This window comes from Monodon monoceros, unplaced genomic scaffold (assembly GCF_005190385.1).
Source record: "Monodon monoceros isolate NGI ecotype Baffin Bay Population unplaced genomic scaffold, NGI_Narwhal_1 Super_Scaffold_12, whole genome shotgun sequence".
Taxonomy (NCBI): Eukaryota; Metazoa; Chordata; class Mammalia; order Artiodactyla; family Monodontidae; genus Monodon; species Monodon monoceros.
In genome coordinates this window covers 19,051,526-19,072,809 of record NW_021703768.1, presented here as the reverse complement: position 1 = coordinate 19,072,809, position 21,284 = coordinate 19,051,526, and the positions used below count along the sequence as shown (strand labels likewise).

The window sequence follows — 21,284 nt, the reverse complement described above, 5'->3', positions numbered from 1 at the left end:
TTTTGAACACGAATTCTATTTTCTAAAACTGCTTAAAATGCTAGTCTCTAAAAAGGATTTGAACATTGAATATTAGAAGTTGACATGACTTTATAAATGTAAATGCTTGCATATAGTAACATATTATCAGAGTTTCTCTTAAATTTTCATTTCTGTCTGTTGTCTGACTTTCTCCTTTACATTCTTCCTTCTTTTCTTTCAAAATTTAATATTGAGAATCTAATACTTACCAGGTAGTGTTCTAGACACCATGAATTTGATCAAAAAAAGATAAACAAATAAATGCATATAAGGTCAGGTGGTTATAAGTGCTAGAAAGAGAAATAAAGCAAGAAAAGGGGGAAGGAAAAGGAGTGACTGACTGCTAGGTATTTTATTTTATTTTAAGTTCTTTCCAACAACGTTGAAATATAATTGATACATAACATTATGTAAACTTATGGTGTGATAATTATATATATATAATGTATATATATAATTATGTATATATAATTATAATTAAAACAATGTGATAATTATATATATATTATGTATATATATAATTACCACTATAGAATTAGTTAACACATGCATCACCACACAGTTACCCCATTTTTGCGGTGAGAACATTTAAGATTAACTCTCGTAGCAACTTTCGAGTATACTGTACAGTATTATTAACTAGACTCACCATGCTGTACATTAGAGCCCCAGAAGTTATTAATCTTACAGTTGGAAGGTTGTACCCTTTGACTAATATCTCCCCATTTCCCCCACCTCCCAGCCCCTTGTAACCACCAATTTTATTCTGTTTCTTTGAGTTCAATTTTTAAGATTTTATAGATAAGCAATAACATACAGTATTTGTCTTACTCTACCTGACTTATTTCATTTAGCATAATGCCATAAGTTCCATCCATGTTTTCACAAATGGCAAGGTTTCCTTCTTTGTATAGCTGAATAACATTTGACTTTATACACACACACACACACACACACACACACACACACACACTATATACCCAGAAATGGAATTGTTAGATCATATGACAGTTCTATTTTTAGTCTTTTTGAGGAACCTGCATACTGTTTTCCATAATGGCTGCACCAATTTACATTCCCACCAACAGTGCACAAGGGTTTCCTTTTCTCCACATACTTGCCAACACATGTTACTTCTTGTCTTTTTGATGATAGCCATTCAAACAAGTATTAAGTGATACCTCATTATGGTTTCGATTTGCTTTTCCTTGATGATTAATGATATTAAACACCTTTTTATGTACCTGATGGCCATTTGTATATCTTCTTTGGAAAAATATATCTCAGCTCCTTGACCCATAGTTTAATTGGATTATTTGTTGTTTTGCTGAGCTGTGTGAGTTGCTTGTATATCTTGGATATTCATCTCTTATCAGACACATAGTTTGAAAATTTTTTCTCCCATTCCGTAAGGTTCCTTTTCGTTTTGTTGAATATTTCTTTTGCTGTGCAGAAGCTTTTTAATTTGATGTAGCTTGTTCATTTTTGTTTTTGTTTCTTGTGTGGTAGGTATTTTAAAGATCTCGATCAAGAAGGCCTCTCTGATGAGATGGCATTTGACCCCAGACTGGAATGAATGAGCCAACTGAAATATCAGGGGAGAAGAACTTTCCTAGCCCAGTAAAACAAAAGAGGCAAAGACTGAGAGGAGAGTACATTTGACTGAAATGGGTAGACTTGGAAGGAGAATGATGGGAGGATGGATCACAGTGATGACCAGAGCCCGGCCATTGTAGTCAGTTGCAAAATTTCTAAAACTGGAGTTAAAAAATTATAGAGCAAATTTGGTTTCATATAGTTATTTTCCAACCAACCAGTGAAGAAAATGCAGATTCTGGGAAGTCAGCAGTTGTTGTCTATTTTATTCATTGCTTTATTTCCAATGCCCAGGAGTCTGCTTGGTCAGCACTCTATAGTTGAAGAAAGTCCCTAATAAACTTAGGATATGGTCACAATTGGTATAAAATTATTCACTCATCTCTTTTTAAAAATTATTTTGTTTTTACTTTCTTTTATCATTTGTATGTTTTTAGTGAGTTTTAAAGCATATACATTGAAGCAAATGGTCCCAAAATGCTCTAAGATGAAATAATTCCCTACAAAATTGTCTGCTGTCTTCCTCCTCTGCCTCAGCCAACTTCCTGTGCTCACTGATGCTCAGTTAAAAGTATTTTTGATTTTTTTCTATTTATCTTTTATCTTGAAAGATAGAACTTTAGTGGTAATCAAAGCATACATTTTTATGCTATGCAAATACATATGTCCTTGGTTTCCCTCAATACACTCGTAAACTTTATGGCTATTGTGGAGGTGGGGAGTTCCTATGTGCTTTTTCCTATGTGCGTATCCTCAACCTCACGTTCCAGTGGTGCAAAACATGTCTCAGTACATTAGCTCTTCCCTTAACTTAGAGTCTTGAGGAAGTCTTCTCAGTCTTTTCTAACCACTCCAATCTGGTGGGGTTGCTCTCTAGAATCCAGTGCCTGAGGGATCTCCCTTAATCGTCCTGTTCTCTTTCCTCCCAACTCTCTCTTGTGTTCACTCCTTTTCCCCAGAACTTCTGATCTTCTGCTTCAGTCTGCTTCCATGGTTTGGAGGAGCACCTGTCCCCTCCCCAACTGCTTCCTGTGACAGGATGCATGGTAGGTAAAACTCTTTGAGATCTTGTGTCATAAAATAGAAAAGAGGCCAAACACCCTGAAAGAAACACGACAAAAATGTAAAATGAGGCTTATTGGCAGAATTTAGGGCAATAATCTAGCAAAGCAGACAATGGTTCTAATTGCCCAACACAGACAGGGATGGAGATTGGAGAAGACGGATGCTTCCCTGAAGCAACTACAAATGTGGGTCCCTGATGTTTTAAAAATTTCCAATCTTGAGTTGTGTTTTGGGTCTATTTTTATCCATCATGCAGAGCTCTTAGTGAGACATTTTCATTGGGAAATTCATGTCTTTACTTTTAGGAAATAAATTGGAAGCTACATTGTTGATTTTTCTGAGTCCCATTTTCTCTTCTCCTTCTGGATCTCCTATTACTCGGCTACTCATCTTCTAGTTTTGGTTCCTACTTTCCATCTATTTGTCTTTTTGCTTTACTTTCTTGGAGATTTTTTCAACTGTATCTTTTAACTCTTATTATTCATTTGTGCTTTTATTTGTCATCTCTTTTGGCTGACTGCTGGCCCAAGAACCATATTTTGAGTAACAAGAATCTGAAAGAGTCTCATTTTCATTTACTAAGCCTGTATGTTTGTTTATTACTTGCAAGTCCCATTCATAACCAAAAAGGGGCAGACCTCTAAGACAGACCCTACAGAAGGCAACAATATAGAGATAGAATTTAATAATACTGCTTTGTTTGTATTACCATACTTTTAATAGATTCCATCTATTTATACCTTCATCTGTTCACTTGTTTTCTCTACATATTTCTTGAGTGTTCACTACATGACAGATATTGTTGTAATTTCTATACATGCCAAGAAAAATGTTTTCCTCAGTGTCTGCTATACATTCATGTGATAGTGATAATAGTGCAAGAATAGGCAGATAAAGCAAAAATTGTTAAGAAAATAATTGAATGAATGAAGTTTGGAAAACCTCACCTTGGCTATAGAAGACTGAGGGGCTGGGATATTATTTGCCAAGTCTGGATTAGGTGCAAACAGACCGAGTCAGTAAAACACCTGATTTCTTAAGAACTCAGAGTTGTTACAAAATTATATGTGGAAATGGATGGTTGAAGTGAGACTGGAGACTTGACAGAGACAGAATCCAGGTAGATGCGATGGTGGTCATTTGCCAAAATTTGACAGCAAGGCAAAAATTTTGTTATGTAGGTATGAAATCAGAAAGCATTGAAGCTGTAGTTTCAGGGATATAATAAATCAAAGTAAATTGAAATATCACTTTTAAATTCAGTTGGGAAAGCATGTCATAGAGCTAGAATAGTTCCAATGAGTTTCTGACAAAAAAGGATATTTGAAAATTTTCAATCAGAAGCTATTTAGCTGGATTTAGAATGGTTGAAAATTTTCATGGTCTCTTATCATGTGACATGGATCCCACCAGGTAGAAATAAGCCATAATCTGACATAATTATAAAAGATATACTTCCCCCTGTTTTGCCCACTTTTGGAACTGAAGTCTTAACTCTACTACTTAATATAATTCCTAAGTCCCAGGCATCTTATAGACTGTATAGAAACATTTTGTTCTTTTGTATTGGATTTTAGAAGGCACAAACATTTTATTGAAATGATTCAACCTACATTTTACGGTGTAAAATATGCAACACGTGCTAGAACGTGAACCATCTCACTACAGATTTGGAGAAAACCTTGAAGAAGTATGGGTAGTCTCTTCCCTGGCTGAGTCTAGATCAACCTTTTAAATTCATTTATATTATTCCACAAATATTTACCAAGCAATTGTTCTGTCTCAGGGACTTTGCATGCAGGAACACTGGTGAGAGAGAACAGCATGGAGCCTTTGTTTGCAATGTGACACATGCTGTGGGACTGTGATGCTTACTTGTTTTCTCAAGGATTTCTCATCTTTATTTAAGCACAGGTTTTAAGGATGAATGTGTGATGCCGCAGCCCTTTGCATCTCTGAGTGTTTAGCATCACTGTTGCTGTTTCTCACTGTGTTAACTCTGCTAGCTCTTCAGGACTCTCCTGACTTGTGCTGTAATGGTGGTGGGGATCAGAGGAGGGGGGGCTTGAATTGTTTTCTGAAATATTTATTTTCTGTTCAAAGTCCCAATTAGAAGTGATCACCCAGAGTGAAGAAATAGAAATGACACTTCCCGTGGAATGTCCAACATTTGGGTGTTACACTGTATAACTCCCAGATCACTGCCAGTTTTTGATGCATCAGTGTAGTTTTACTGGAATAAATACTGAGTGTAATAACATTGATAAAGCTAATATAACATGATATAAATGATGTGTTATAGCCCTTAGCAATTTAATTATGTAGGATTGCTCTTAAGCAGATTAGATACCTGTCCTATATAGATTTTATTATTATTTACTGGTAAAAGTTTTGTTGATTATTGTCAGAAATAATACCTAACATGTCAAAGTTACTTGAATAACTACTAAATAGTGTTTCCCTTCTTTCCATCTTCCCTGCTTTCCTTCCTTCCTTCCCTCCTTTCTTTAATAGATACTAAGGCACATGCCCTGGTATGCAAGGGCATATATTCTGAAATTCATGACCATATAGTGTAGAGAGCTGGTACCAATTAGAGTGATGATTATAAGTAGGTACATTGGAAATACAAATTATGAAATTAATATTATAAATTAACATTCATATATCTTTAAATGTATTTATATCTATACCTATAACTAATAGTATATTAGTATATCTATAACTAATAGATATATTCATATTTATGTCTATAACTAATTATAGATATTTTTTATTCACATGATTTACAAATAAAATGAAATAATAATTTGAGGATTACAAAATTTTTTGGCAGTTTCCTTATCTTGATTTTCTCATCTTTATAATGGGAATTATGATGAGTTGTGAAAACAAACATGAATCATATCATAAATGTTAAATAATATAATAAGCATGTAGCACTTAGTGTGTTTCCTGGCTCATAGCTAAAATTCAAAAACATTAGAATAATGATAATGTTAATAAAAATAATAATTGTTTTTAAACAGAGCCCTTTTAAATTAAACTTCCAAATAACTTTCTTATTTGTTACACTTTCATCCTATTTACATTTCTTAAATGTCTTTTCTAGACTATTGGATTGCTGCCTTGCCTTAAATGTCTCTGAAAACTCTGATTGCTTTGCCATTGGAAGTCCTCAAATATTTGAGGCCATTTGAATTTTAAATGAGTTCAAATTTTGAGGTTGTTCTTTTTCTCCTAAAGAGTGCCTATCTTTGATTTTTGCAAACACAATAAACTTGACATGTTGTAACTTTAGCCTTGTTACTAGCAAGCTCTTTAATTAGGGTCTTGATTGACCATATCCAGGAACTGCTTTCATGGCATTTTACAAAGTATTTATTTTCGAAGGATACTATGCTAAGTTCTCTGGTTATTATAAGAGATGCCTTCAGACTGCCCTTGTATTCAAGAAACCTACAAATCAGGAATGAAGCTAACTGTGTACATAAAGATCTATAATGTGAGATGACATGCAATAAATACTTTAATATAAGTAGAGAGTTTTGTGAAAGCACAGGGGAGGAGAAAATTAATTCTAGCTAGAAAGGTCATGGATAAATTCATGGTGGTTACGATACTTAAATTTAAATTTCAAGGATGAGTATATTTACAGCAAATATAAAAAGTGTAGTTGGGAAGAACCCCCTGGTGAAAAGAAGGAGGAATTAAATCATAGAGGTAGAAAGACTATATTTGGGAACTGAGAAGTGAAGTTTTTCTGGAAGACAAGACAAATAGTGAGAAATTGGCTGGAAAGAGAGTTTGAACCATGGAGAAATGCCTCTTCCATTATAAATTCTTTCTTCATTTTGTTTGAGTTCCCATGATAAAATTCAAGATACATGGTCATCCCCTCTCCACCCCATTCTTCATGATTACTTATCTCTATTCAGCTTGACATTGTTGTTTACTTATCAAAAATTTCTTTCATAAAATTTAAATTCTCTCTCCTCAAATGGTTTCTTTAAGAAATTTTAATCTACATTTCATGGCCTCTAGTATGGATTCTTCTTATAATTTCTTCCCCAAATAAACCAACCTTTTGATTAATTCTGATGATTTAAGCAGTGGTTGAATATTCAGAATAGTATTTTCACTACATAAGGTCATACTTTTAATTAAAAGGGAACACATCACTTTTATGATGACTTTAGTAAAAATATCAAAGCTGTTAGAAACATTAAGTGGCATATAACTCACAATTTTCTTTACATTTTAAAATGCTGCTTTCTATAATTTAATTATGGTATATAATTATTTTTTGAAATATTTGGTTGGTGTCATAAGAAATGAAGAAACATTCTGATACACTGCAAAAGATGAAATTTGGAGAGCTATTTTTACTTTGATTTTTTTAAATGGCTCTGATAAGTGTTTTGTAACCCTGAGTTTTTAATCTCATAAATTATGCCAGGAATATTTGTGAAATCTTCATATAAAACTAATTTTGTTGCAAATATATGTATACATAACTGACATGTAGTATATTCATGTTTCTGTGATTGTTTCAGAGTTAGCTTAAATACAACAAAAAAGAAAAACTGACAGTTCTCTCTGTCAGTTTCTTTTTTGGGTAGCTCTGAAACTTTGAGGTATATAAAATAGGTTAATGATAACCGTCCCTAGAAACCTCAGATCACCTTTGTCAGTAAATTTTCATTCAGCATAACAGACATTCTATGCTTCATTCCTCTTCAGTGACATCAAGGTTTCACTATGGAGATTTTGTTGTTGTTGTTGTTACCAAAATATAAAAGAAATCAATGTCATATGCTCTGAGGATGCCAGAAGCTTTCTAGATGTCCAAAGTCATATGCATCAATTATTTTTGACCAACGAACTTCAATTCCTGGATTGACACTGAAAATTTCTCTCAGCCAGATTTGTAAAGAAAACCTGTGACCATTAATTAATGGGGACATTGAAAATGATATGCCAGGCTGTGTGGTTCTATTTACAAATTTTCTTTTTTTCCTACCACTTTATTGAGCAACATTTCAGTTGATCATTATTTTCCGGCAATTTCCATTGAAGTAACACAAATTTTATGTTGATTTTTTAAACAATTTGTTCCAGATTTAGCCATAAGCAGCTATTTATTGTTTTTGGTTATTTTGTATTTTCCAATTACTCTGTGAATATAGGATGGAAAACTAAAAGTTTTACTTATTTTCTTTTGACTTTTTCTCCAGCAATATTGTAAATTGAGACGTCTAAATTGTCTTTCTGTGTCGACTTCTCTCAGTATGACAATCTCTAGGTACATCCATGTTGCTGCAAATGGCATTATTTTGTTCTTTGTTTACAGCTGAGTAATATTCCATTGTATATATGTACCAAACCTTCTTTATCCATTCCTCTGTTGATGGACATTTAAGTTGCTTCCATGTCCTGGCTATTGTAAGTAGTGCTGCAATGAACATTGGGGTGAATGTATCCTTTCGGATTATGGTTTTCTCTGGGTATAGGCCCAGGAGTAGGATTGATGGGTCATATGGTAGTTTTATTGATATTTTTAGTTTTTTAAGGAACCTGCATAGTGACTGTATCAATTTATATTCCCACAAACAGTGTAGGAGGTACAGTATCACTTTTCTAAAGTGTCTGGGAAGCCTGGAGTGTCAGCAAGCTTAGCCATCTGTCAGTCATTCAGTAATAGTTACTTTTGTCTCATACATTTTCAGTCATTTCTCAATCTTAGGGAGTTTATATTTTCTTGATTTCAAAATGACAGCTAAATTATGTTTTTTTACACATCAGTTAGATTGTGGATTACCTTGAACTGCACTCAGTGCTTCCACAGAGTTCAGTCTTTAAAGGTTATTATGGCAACCTGATGTTTTATAGGGGAATGGAAGCAAAAGAGGTGGAGTTCCCATAGTCTGCTGAGAATTGTTATAAGCTGTATTGCATCATATTCATGCGACAGCTTCTGAAATTGTCTATGTGTATGGAAAAGAGTGTGCCATCTCTTAGATATTTTAGCTGGGGAAAACACATTGCTTGCCACATTTTAATTGCCCAAGCTGTGAAGATAACAATCTATATTTGGAAAAGAGCTGGTATTAAACATATTGGTTGTTTATAGGAAAGATTCATGTATTATACTTTTTCAAGATCACACACACACACACACACACACACACACACACACACATTCTTACAGTCCTTTGGTGACTCTCAAACCTTTATCCATTTAAGTACATATGATTGGCTATCATTCCAGCTGACAGGGCAGAGAGCATGCCTCATTTATGACCAGAGTTCATCTCTTAAACCTGAAACTAAGTGGAGCCATGAAAGCCCATCTGCCTTCCCTAAAGGTAGCCGGTAGCTCCCAAGGGAAGGGGGTTGTTTAGTCTGGTTCATTCTTTTCCTGGAACCCCGGGTGCAGCCAAGAGGCACACATTGCTGAATGGACGTGAGGTTTGAGGGGCCCTGTCCAGTGCTGTAGTGGGTGCACCTACGCTCTGTTTGCTCCGGTGCATGGGGTGCTCTTAATATCTTTACCATCATGCACAATCTGTTGAAGGAAATGATGGGTACTTATACCTGCCCACTTGGCAGGACTTGAGCCTTTCTGGATGGTAGGATTGGGCTCCCTTTCCTCAGTGGCTGCAGGTGGAGAACAGAGAGCCCCTGGGCTCTGACACACTTCAAATGGCAAGAGGTGGTCTGTTGTCAGCAGCTCAGCTGGCCCCTGAGGAAAGAAAGAAAGAGCAGCAACGTGGCTAAAAGAGTGATGCAGTTTCCCATGATGTCACCTTTGTAGCTTAGAGAAAATACCCTGCTGCTCTCATAGACTGAAGTTTGTTTCTGGAACAGTAGGTTTTTTAATGGAAGGATGAGTCCTCTGTGTGCACTCTGCCTAAAAGGCTCCATGCATTAATAAAATACATGGATTCAGAGCCTTAATTTCTGCTCTCTACTCAGCGCTAGCACAAGCCTACTCATTTCTGGCTTCTTATTTTCTTCCCTCATGGAACCGTAATGCCCTTCCTTGCTACATTTTTCATTTGGACCACAAACGCTAACCCCATTAGTATCCCTGCAGAAGGGACGTGTGAGGGGCAGGGCGTCGAGGGTGGATGGTGGAGTGAGGTATATTCTATGTCTCTCAGAAAGTCCTTGGAAGCTTCATACAAATTGATCTCTTCTCGTTTGCTCTGTTCTCTTACCTAAACTGTCTTCCAGCCTCCCCTTTTATAAAAAATAAAGCTAAATGGCTTAAAAAGTCAACTAATTAGTAGTAGAATAGCAGGTTAAAAAGTAATAGTTGTCTGAAAACCAGTCCTTTTTCAGTTTATTTAGTATACAGATTCAATTTACCTCACATTTTAATTAACTTGAGCAAATATTATCAACCACCTATGCTCTATGCAGTCGTTCTTATGTATGGGAGCTTTTGGAGGGATTAGAAACAAAGTCATCCAGAAAGAGATTTACGCAGATAATATTAGATTTCTTTATATGTTCTACAGAGATAAAGATAATAAATCAAACAACTCTATCTTGGTTTCAAAGCTTGGTCAGAAAAACCTTTTGGAAGTTTCAAATGCATTTTAAATTCAAAAAAGAAGCAATGCTCTTATATGATTTGGATAAAAATTATGAACAGATTTACCAGAGTAAAAAAAGTCAGGTTACCCTTTTTTCAAATTGTGTTTAGTTTGGTGTGTGTGTGTGTGTTTTACTGTATTTCTACACTGATTAAACACCCATTGCAATTTATTTTGTTGTATGTATTATATGTGCGTGCTTAAGTATATTTCTACACTTACTAAACACCAATTATACTTCATTTTAGATCTATTTCCCTTAATTATTTCAATGTACCAGCACCTACAACAGCCCCATTCACAAGTATTAAATAAATGGTTTCTTGAGTGAATAATTAATTAAAGTATAAAACTTGAATCCTGCTTCTAAGAAGTAAAACCTTTATTCCTCAATTCTGGCTAATGACACAGAGAAAAATCTTATGTAAGCTAACTATTTGCTTAAGGAAATATTTCAGTTTATCTATAATGCTTCTAGGTTTCAACACCAGTAGTGGGGAAGGGTTATGTAATTAATTCTAAATGTTACATTTGTTTTTATATTGTAGCAAATGTGAAAATATATAGCACTTGTTAAAAACAATCTTAGTGTGACTCTACACTTGTACATTTTACAATAAATATGGATCAAAATTTCAAAAATATTTGGAATTTTTTGAAAAGTTGAATAGCTCAAAAAAACCTAATTTTGTAGTACTGCACACATTCAAAGACGTCATTAGATAAGCTGCTGACAGAGACAGCTATAAAATGTAAGCAGCACTATTGAACAAGAAGAAGAGCCCAAATATTCCTCTAGGTGTGTCTGTGCTCATAAAGAGATGTGTCTGAACTTGCCCCTTCTTTTATGTGCCCATTTCTATATAAATTCTTTGTGCACTTTTGGACCCAATTTTGTTCTCTTCTCCCACCCTGTTGAATTTTCCTTTTATTGTGGCCATTTGTTTTTTCAGATGCTTATTAGTGTAATTCCTGAATCCTGCCTTCTGCCCTCAACCACAGCTTAGACTAAATAGTTCCTGCAAAAACCCATTTGGACCATCCATTCATGCTTGCAATTTCACAATTATTTGCAAGGTAATGATCAAAACTGTTCTAAGTCATTTAAAGTGCAGTGCAAATGAGATGCTTGCTAGTAGATATGGATGTTCAAAAGATAGGGATAAGAGCGAGATGCAGGAGAATGTTGTTAAATGGCTGGTAAGTGGTAGATAATGGGGGTACAGCCATCAAAGGCAACCTTGATCTACTCAATCCTTGTATCCAGAGCAAGATCCATTCTACGTGAAGCATTGCTGATTGTTTGGTTACACTTTCTGAACATTACTCTACATCATATTAATAAATTTGGGGATATAATTATTTTATTAATTATGTTGTTATTTAAGTACATTTATTGGATTCATCAGCTTTTGTAAGGAAGAAAACACAAAACAATATGCTTTTGCTTTTCCTAATACCACTTCAGGCAGCATCACAGTTTCTTTGAGGATCAGAAGACCCATAGATCAGATCCCTGAGGACCATTTCCTACTAGAGTTTCCAAAAGATTTCCCACTGTAGACAAATTTACTTTGGTACCAACATTTTTATAAACATAGTTATTTATGTTCCTGTATTTACATCAGAATAAACATTTCTAATATATGACATGAGTTTCTGCCACAGGAAGAATTTATGGCTTTCAATACTCTGATGAATAAAATTAGACTAAAAGAGGAAAGTTTATTTCTTTCTCAATCCAAATTAATCTCTGGATCTAAGTAACTGTCTGCATATGATTGCGAAACCTGAGAAAAGTGACAACAATGAAATACGCTACTTATTCTACTGCCATCCTAAAATCACCATCCACTGTACAGCTGTAGGGTTCTCTAAGGGGGTTTTGTTGCATTCCGGGAGAAATCATGTTAAACCAACAAGATAGCTCATCACCACGACTGATAATCACCCTGAGCCTTGCCAGATATCAGTATGACTAAACCCAGAAGTTATTTCTCAATCATTAGTTTTTTTTATTGTTAAATAAAAACAAACAGAATTACTAAAATTATCACAGGAGTCATTTCAAAACATTATGCATTTTTTATTCTCAAACTAGAGTTCAGTTCTATAATCCTTCTTACTTTTTGATATAATGGTAAGAATTTAAATATGATTTTATTAGTCTGAAGTCAAAACAATTTAATTTAAAGCTGAGTGTCCGGTATCAGCTTGTCATCATAGTCAGGGGCAGCTAAATTTCCCAGCACAGAGTGAGAACAAGTCCAAAAGAACTCAAATTAATAGCCATCAATTAAGAATAAATTTAGAGTTTTTCCTAGTTTTCTCTTTTTCTCTTCAGTCCTTCCTTCCTCCCTTCCTTTGAAGTTTTGATTTGATCCAGCCCCACACTCTTGCCTTGTTTTGAAATGATTAATAAGGTACTTTTAACAGGAAGGATTAAGTAAATCCAGAACTGCACCAGAGAATATCGATTTACTTGAAGAAAACATTTACTGTTCCACACAGAGGTAAACTCAGCTACTTTGGCCTCATCCAAATATAGATGACTTAGCTCAGGAATTTTGAGTCTGTGGTGGATGCAATGTTAATACTTCTTGTTGGATTTTCCAAAAATAGGGTTGGGCCTGAAAACTCCATATTTGTAAATTGATTTTGTTTCAGATGTAAAAGGGATTGGAACATAGTGTCAAACACCTGAGGGTGTATTTTTTGCAACACTTGGTCTTTTCCTAGTTCATTATCTCAAATGTTATACTAACCCACTAAAATCTATGAGATCCTATTCTTAATATAGAACTATACATTGCGATTATGATATATGCATGCAATTATGATATTTAGAAATATGCACTTCAATTATGATATATGTAAGTTACTTACATACACCATATGGTGGGTCATTCTTTTGGGAAGGTGTTTTGGGTATATTGACATATTAACTTTTGGACTAAATGTCATCACTGATTGGAATTCTATTCTACATTCTATGAAGACATAATATTTATCTAATTTGGGTAACACTGACAACAGATATGACAATTGTAAAAAGTTAGACTTTTTTTCTCTCTTTCAACTTGTTTTTTTTTATTTTGTTATATTGCTTTAATATAAAACTATATTAATTTTTTAAATTTACTATTTTTCCTTTTTCATTTTTCTAAATAACGCTATTTACTTTTACTTTATAAGCTATACCTGAGAGTGTCCTTGTATTTTTGATACAGTCTTCTAAAATAAGCTTGATTCAGCTACTCTACTTTTCAAATATATAGGAGATCACAGAGAGTCTTGTACTTTATGTACATCACTATTGCAAGATCTACGTATCTTGAGTAACTCTGTAATTGTGCTTTAATGGGGGTGGAACACGTCTTATTTATTAACATGCAAATTCAAATAAATATAAAACTCATAATAATCTTTTATCATTCTCCACTGAGTTTGAAGTCCAGTGTACATTAGAAGAGTGAGAGCACATGAGAAATACACCAGTTGAAATCCTTCCTTAACCAAATAATTATCTGAAAGTAAGAACGCAGGTCTTTTTACTCTTCTTATTTGCCATTAGCTATGATACCAAATCATTGAAAGAATTGTATTGACTTTACACATTTATTCAAGTTTGATTCATGAAAAGTTATTCTCATTTAAGTAGCCATTAATTAAATATTGGGTTGGCCAAAAAGTTCGTTTGCGTTTTTTCCATAAAATATTACAGACAAACTCTAAAGAACTTCTTGGCCAACCCAACATTTGTGGTAGATGCTGTGCTGGGTAATGTGCCTGAAATGGGGAGATTAGTGAGGGGAATAAATCTTAACCGTTAAAGTACAGTAGTTGCTTAAATACAAAGAAATACTCATAGGACACCTCCCCTGCACCCCAAACACACACAGAGTGTGAGTGCTTGCTATAATTTGGCAAAGCTAAAAGTAGGACATTATGACTGGAATTGATTAAGCATCAATCATTTATAAGCCCTTCCTATATTTCCTGAAACATAGAACGAAGCTTTGAGATTTATATTTTGTTGATCAGATATGGCTTCTATTATAAAAGGAAGTGCCTTAGGCTGTACCTGATACTTTACCGCATTCCATAAGCAATAAAAGTCAAACCTTGCCAGTTGGTAACTTATATGCTGAGAACAGCAGCTCCAGCCTCTGCTGCAAGCACAAAAACGGTTTTAGGTAAAGACAGTTGTTCTTCATCATCTACATAGAGAAACAGTAGTATTACTTTTATGGATATGGTAACTTCTCACATCAGAGAGGAAAAGAAAAATGGGAAAAAAAAAACCATGTATATTTAGTGATGTCTAGAATGCCAAAGAGCAGAAAAATATGTCTTCCTCATTTTGTTCAACATTCAAGACAGTGATGACATGTGTTATCAAGGCTTCACACATGTGAATACCTGGACGAGAAAAAGGCTTCTTTGGGTAAAATTTTTTGTTTCACGTGACTTCTGTAAGAGCAGCTTCAAGAGTCTAGCTTCACAGTATATTACTGGTAATATTTTTCTTTCTAAAGATAAACCCCAGAAAGGCAATGTTGGCCTGTCTGGTTACAGGCACAGCAATTACAGCTTTGTTAAAACCGCCTCTGACAGGGAGGGGAATGTGCTCGGAGCCTGGCGGGCCTCCAGATCTGAACTGCAAAGAGTGGGAAACCAGACATCCCTCGCCCACTCTGTTATGCTCAATTACATTACTATTTAAAAAAAAAAAAATCCCTTACACATTTTGCGGCTCAGAAATTAAGACCTTTTTAAAATTAAGTACTTTTATTATCTAATACTATTTTTTAAAAACGTGTCATTTTTCTTTTTTTAATTGAAAACTGTTTGAGATAAAATATAAAAAATGTTATGTATGATGAGGCATGTTGATCTTCTATTTTCCTAGTTAAAAACATGAGTAGCGGGCTTCCTAGTTAAAAACATGAGTAGCGGGCTTCCCTGGTGGCGCAGTGGTTGAGAGTCCGCCTGCCGATGCAGGGGACGCGGATTCGTGCCCCGGTCCGGGAGGATCCCACATGCCGCGGAGCGGCTGGGCCCGGGAGCCACGGCCACTGAGCCTGCGCGTCAGGAGCCTGTGCTCCGCAACGGGAGAGGCCACAACAGTGAGAGGCCCGTGACCACAAAAAAAAAAAAAAAAATGTATGAGTAGCATTTTAAATATACTCCTTTTCCCATCAGATCAGAAATAGATGAGATACATAGATATAGATATAATCAGATATTCTTTTCTATTTTAAATACTTAGTACCTATTTAAGAATAAATTAATTCTCTAATATGTGCCTATTTGTATATGCAAGCATATGCATTGTGCCATTATCTATAATGGTGAAAGCAAGAAATAAACTAGATGACATTAATGATGGATTAGTTTTTTTAAAATAGTGAGATAACTCATTTGCTGAAATACTGCGTATTTATTAAAAGTATGTCATCAATAATATTTAAAAACTGAATGGTTCTCACTATTATTAAAATTTTAAATGTAGGTTTTAATGTATTATGAGTAGTATGTATCAATTTACTTAAATCTGTGGATAAATGACAATAAAACTTGGAAGTATTATCAGAAATAGTCCTAGATATTGGGATTATGACTGAATTTAATTTCTATAAAGATGTATTGCTTCTGTATTGAGAAAAAACATTGTACATTATTTTCTAGACTGAAGTCACCTCTATCTTCTGGTGTTAGTGAAGTATGTTATCGATGAGCTAACAGGTGAGGTGTTTGCAATTAACTAATAATTATCTCCTTAAACCTTGAAAACTAAGAAATCTCCATGTTTCTTTTAAAGAAATAGACATTTAATAATCAGAATTTATATTAAACAAAATTCTGGGAGAAGAAAGAAAGGAAAGCATATATCTTCTCTTTCTCAGATCCTCTACACGACTAGGTTAACATCAATTTTGAAGTTAACCTTTGCATATATTGTAACCAAGTCTTTGCCTGTATATTACAGCCCCAAACTGGCTAATTAGCTCTCTTCTAAGACTCTCCTGAATGTATCTGTTTATCTTACACCCTCAGGCTTTTTGTGTAGACTGAGCGCTCAATTAATTGTCTCATTAATTAGTGCTCATGGAAAAAAGCTGAAAGATAACCTGGGGCTGAGAGAAGAAAGACTGGATTTGTGGCAGTTCCCGCTTATGCCATCTACTCCCAGCATGGGGCCAAGGGTAGCCTTATTCCATTACCTAATGGAGTTAATGCCGGTTCTGATTGAATTAATATAAAGGGCAGTCTCACACAACCTGGTACTGATTTTTCTACAACTCAAGAATTCATTTCTGGAGCCAGGAGTGACATTTAGCAGTATCGGAGGGACCAGGGGAAGCAGAACAAGGACATGGTGAAAAGCCATGTCATACAAGAAATAGTTGAAGAGTGTGGAGTGTTCAGCTGGAAGAAAAGAAGAAAGAATAAAGACGAACATGACAGCTGACTTCCAATATTTGAAGGTCATCATGCGAGCTATAGATCCTCTGTCTCCAGAGAGTAAAATGGGGACAACTTGGTAAAAATCACAGGAGGCAAGTTTTTTAATGTGTGAGGAAGACCTTTATAACCATCAGAAGTGTCTCCTGTTATCATTGATGATCATGCAGAGAAAGGGTAATGGTTTGTCAGCCATCTATTAATATCAGCACACTGTCTGCCTGCCATCTTTTTATTAATTTGCCATTTACTATCTTAAATGCTGGTGAGGTGGAGCCAGTGAATTGGCGATTTAAAAATTAGAGAGATAAAAGAATAGTTAATTTTGTAGTAATAATATTCTAGGTAGTTAGACGATTTCATTGTTGATAGCTAAATATTTTGTATTGTGATAGAAGAAATCCTTTTAACATTGTCTTCTCCAAATATTGAAAGCTATTTTGCCTGTTGATCAAAATAACATGAACAGTTTGATTGAGGGTCATGGTATACTCTCAAGAAACTTTTGTAAATGTGTGGATTAAGGACCTTGGGGAGATAATAACCCAGATTCTGAACCCATTCATTTTTATTTTCATTTTTTTCTTTATTAATACAACTCATACTATTCCTGAGCAATTCCCTTGTGTGTTTGGAGGAACACGTTCATTTCTACTTTCTGGTATTCACTTATATCACTTTCATCACTTGAACAGTTTTCTTCCAACACTCCTTTCCTCCAAACCCATTATTCAAATTCAAAGTTCAGTCACCTGTGCACCACAAACCTTTCCCAACTACTCTAAACATGTAGATCAATCTCATCAAACCATTTTTCATTTGATTATCATAAACTTATGTTCTGTCTGGTCCACTGTTCTAATTGTTTTGTGTATCTTACAATTCAATTGCAAACTTCTTAAAGTCAGAGAATATAGCATGGATAAAATGGGGTACACATTTTGCTTATTTTTTTGGTACAAGTTCCTAAATCATCAAAAATTTAATAGGGATATACAAAAATATGGATTCTCAGAATCTCCAGTGATGGAGTAAAACAAAATCTGTATTTAAAACATAAATAAATAAACTACTCAGGTGATAGTAATGATCTGTCAAATTTGGGAAATAATTCAGATGAGATGGCATCACTTTCTCTTTTCATGCCTTCCACAGTCACCCCATCCCCAAATTCACACATCCATATGTATGTAAGCATCCACCTCCACACACATGCATGAACCATTGAGGTTAGCCACATGGATGAAATAGGGATTTTGGTGAGAGTAGGGAATGCAAAGAAAACTTGATTGGTTGTGAGAAGTTTTGACCCTCCTGGTAATGGGACTAGAAGACAAAAAGATGCAATATTCAAACAAGGCTGTGTGGGAATCTGGGCATTAGAGCAGTATCTCCAAAGTCTCAGAAGAAAATGTGTAAAAGAGGGCTGGAGAGTTAGCCGTTAGCAGCGTCGCACACCTCTGGATGGGACCTGGCAACATCCTACCTCATTAAGGAGTGAAACTTTATGATGTTTCTCAAAATGTCTTCAAGATGAGAATCATAATGAGTGCTTGTTAAAAATAGATCTAACCAAGCACTTTCATATCATTGGTTTTAGAGTACTTGGAATGGCATCCTGTAATTGATTTCTTATTTTATAACTTAAGGAATATATATATGCACGCACACACACACACACACACACACACACACATATATATGCATATATATGTATATAATTTTCAACAAAAACTCATTGATCACTGTATTCCAGGCACTGTTCTAGATACAAGAGATACATACGACTGTGAACAAAACAGACAAAATGTCTGCTTGGAGGGATTTGTATCTTACTGAACCTGTTTAAGTACATTCTAAATTGTAACATAAAATGCATATCTTATCTGGTAAAGTAAGTTTAAAACACTGATCTAAAGTCATTACCCTTTGTTTAGACTGTTCAGATTTGTAGTTGTTGTTACTTTACTTAAAGGAACCAGGGCTATAGGGGTAAGAGGCATTTGATAAGGAGAAGGGCCTAAGATCCTTCTACACATAGGTGGGAGAAGATTCTACAATCTTCTTATATATAGATGGGGGCTGTTGGGCTACATGGTGCTTAGAAATGGTAAGCCGTGTCTATAACTTGAGTGTGGGCTTCAGAGTCAACCAGATCTGCAACCTTGTCACAGCTTACCAGTTATTTGATATATGAGCACTGAAAACTATCTTAGCCTCTCTCTTCCTTAGATTTCCATTTGAAGATAACTTCCGGAGATATGTATTTTTAATTATTAATATTTTGCAGACAAGAAAACAGAGCTTACAGATGCTAAGACATTTGCCAAATTATAGATAGATAAATAGATTTCTTTAAAAGCCTATACATGCGAACAATATACATATACGGACATGAAACATTCTTGATTTCATCAATTACTTCGCACCACTAATTATGCAAACCTAAATGTTATTTCAGTGGTATCAATGTTCATTGCTTAAGCTCTAAATAAGAGACACAGTTTAGAGTGGCGAAATCTTATCTGGTCTATCATAATGGAATTCCTTTCTCCTTCAGCTACATTTTCATAATACTAAATTTACTATATTTTTACATTATGGTTATTTATTTCTTCCATCTTTACCAAATAATCATAAACATCTTATTTAAATATTTTATCCACCGTACCATATAGAGTCTAAAAATAACACTCAAGTAAGGGGTCAACAAATGAGTAAGTGAAGGAGATTTAAAGAATCATCATCAGGGAATAATTCTAAAGTAGGGAGGTAAAGAACAATGTAAACATAATCAAAAGTCTTCTCAGATATTGTCAAATTTAGAAAAAAAAAGAATAAATTTAATCAATTCAAATAAATTTGCACAAGTCTGAAAATCCTAATAAGAACTTTCTATCCCTTTCCTTATCAGTTGATTACCTAAATAGTGATATTAATAAAATACTGCTATTGTCATATCAAAACACATGTAGATAATAAGAACATTTCCATTGAACACTGGAGGAAACTACTGGCTCCATAACAGTGATGACCACAAGTACTGGCTCGCTGCTTCATGGGCAGAGGCAAGTCTGTACCAAACTTATAACACTTTCTCAGCCCACTATTAGTCCATGGTACATTGATCTGGCTCTGCCCTAAAGAAACATATTCTGACCATACATGCAGAGCTGTCAAAAGGATTTTACTGTTCCATCTTAAAAGATGAGCCCAAATCAAAGATCATCATACATTTTAGGAAAACTACAACATAAATCATTTAAAAGAGAAAAGAAAGATCTTGCCTATATGAAATATTTGGAGACATATTTAAGAAAAAAATGAGATATTTTCCAAGGAATAGAGCAGTGTCTAATTTTTTTAAATGTGAGGAAGGAATAAGGAAAATCATCAGTCAAGAGCATCTAAGGATAATAGGTCTAGAAAGAGAAGACTGAGAGAAGCTGAGACAATTATGAAAGAAATAGTATAAGAGGCATATAATCTATGTATATGAGCAGTAGGTTGAAATTATTCACCCAGTGGACACCCTGAATAATGAATGAAAAAAAGAGACGAAAATATCAGAATGCCAATGATTAAGAGAAAATTCCAAAATTTCAGAGGGGAAAAAGAAACACACACACACACACACACAAATCAAAATAAAAAGAGGAGAACAAGCAAATAATTAACTTTATGTTTATTATTAATTTACTTTTTTAACATCTTTATTGGGGTATAATTGCTTTACAATGGTTTGTTAGTTTCTGCTTTATAACAAAGTGAATCAGTTATACATATACATATGTTCCCATATCTCTTCCCTTTTGTGTCTCCCTCCCTCCCACCCTCCCTATCCCACCCCTCTAGGTGGTCACAAAACACTGAGCTGATCTCCCTGTGCTATGCGGCTGCTTCCCACTAGCTATCTATTTTACGCGAGTCTGTCATACAGAGTGAAGTAAGTCAGAAAGAGAAAAACAAATAACGTATGCTAACACATATATATGGAATCTAAGAAAAAAAGAAAAAAAAAAAGTCATGAAGAACCTAGGGGTAAGACGGGAATAAAGACACAGACCTACTAGAGAATGGACTTGAGGATATGGGGGGGGGAAGGGTAAGCTGTTACAAAGTGAGAGAGTGGCATGGACATATATACACTACCAAATAATTCACTTTAAATGGAGAATGAGAATGACATTAGTCTTCTCATGAGCAGCATAGAAACAGGATGAACCTTAGGAGTCAATGAAGTAATGGATTTTGTGTTATAAAGAAAGATGATTTCCAACCAAGAATGACCAATCCAGGTGATCAAATCTATTCCAAGGATAAATTCAAGGAAGTACATATACAAACAACATTCCCAATACATGTTTGGAAATCATACTAGGATCTCCTTCTTCAAAAATAAGGGACTAGGGCTTCACTGGTGGCCCAGTGGTTGAGAGTCTGCCTGCCAATGCAGGGGATACGGGTTCATGCTCCGGTCCGGGAAGATCCCACATGCTGCTGAACGGCTGGGCCCGTGAGCCATGGCCG

General features: G+C 34.9%; 1 protein-coding gene across 3 annotated transcripts in view; it reads left to right on the top strand.

Annotated features, from left to right (window-relative positions):
- The window catches only part of LOC114892337 (cadherin-12), a 990,049-nt gene that overhangs the window by 860,547 nt on the left and 108,218 nt on the right, over positions 1 to 21,284 (top strand). Inside the window, exon 1 of one of the 3 annotated variants that reach the window (XM_029217110.1) lies at positions 14,469 to 14,733. The exons of the other annotated variants lie outside the window; for them this stretch is intronic. The gene's annotated coding sequence lies outside the window, so the exon portion shown is untranslated. Of the gene's footprint in view, positions 1 to 14,468; positions 14,734 to 21,284 lie in introns of those variants that run through there. 3 annotated transcript variants of the gene reach the window in all.